The following is a 1179-nucleotide window of genomic DNA, read 5'->3' as shown; positions in this document are numbered from 1 at the left end:
CGGGTCCGGGCTGGGGATTCGAACCCGCCACCTTAGGTGTACATGGCTGGCGCCTTAGCCGGTTGAGCTATAGGTGCCGAGCCCTTCAGTAGAGTCTTGAACAGACAACCTTGACTGGTTCTAGGATCAAAGCTTTCCAGAGCTCGTGGTCTGTTCTAATAGGGCCAAATTGTGGACAGGTCTGAGACTCAAATTGGAGCCTTGAATAACAGCATTTAATTCCAAGCAGAGCTCCCCACACTGTTATGTTCAATTTCTAAATCAAGTAAGTTCGAGAAACAGGTTTTCAGTACTTCATGACTTTTCAGAAACTAATATGCTAAGATGTGCTGGGAATGAGGGGGGAAGGGAAATCGTGATAAAAGTACAACTGAGCCTATTAGGAGACCTGGTCCTGCCCCTAGGGTGGTGATGCTTGAGGTTTCATGTGTTGAAGGTGCTTTGAAGGCCCTGTTTCTTACCTGGGCACCATGGGTAGACACAACTTGGATAGAGGCACTGTCTACTGTTGGAGGGTGAAGTAGAAAGAATCTCCCTAGAAATGCTTCTCGCTTTAAGCACCACCCTTCCCCTTGCCATGCCTTGGAAGCTTCTACTGAAGCTATTGTTTGGTTAGTAAAGAATGCCACCCACACAACTGCATCCACGACACCTAACTAGAAAGATAGCCTGGTTAGATAGTGCTGGGGAGTAAGCCAACAAACACCTGAAAGAGTGCTCCACTTAAGCTGAGTATCCATAGCTTAGTGGTTATGGTGCCAGCCACATGCTCCGGGCCTGGTGCATCTGAAGCTGGCCCAAGCCTGCTAAGTAAACAACAACAACAAAAACAAAAACCCAGCCAGGCAATGTGGTGGGCACCTGTAGTCCCAGCTACTAGGGAGGCTGAGGCAAGAGAATCACTTGAGCCCAAGAGTTTGAGGTTGCTATGAGCTATGACACCATAGCACTCTATTGAAGGTGACAAAATGAGACTCTGTCTCAATTAAAAAGACAAAAGAAAAAGAGTGCTCCTGGGCGGCGCTTGTGACTCAGTGGGTAGGGTGCTGGCCCCATATACTGAGGATGGTGGGTTCAAACCTGACCCTGGCCAAACTGCAACAAAAAAATAGCCAGGCGTTGTGGCGGGTGCCTGTAGTCCCAGCTACTCGGGAGGCTAAGGGAAGAGAATCACCTAAG

Source organism: Otolemur garnettii, unplaced genomic scaffold (genome assembly GCF_000181295.1).
Source record: "Otolemur garnettii isolate 467f Iridium unplaced genomic scaffold, OtoGar3 scaffold00104, whole genome shotgun sequence".
NCBI classification, from domain to species: domain Eukaryota; kingdom Metazoa; phylum Chordata; class Mammalia; order Primates; family Galagidae; genus Otolemur; species Otolemur garnettii.
This window is presented reverse-complemented; position numbering follows the sequence as displayed.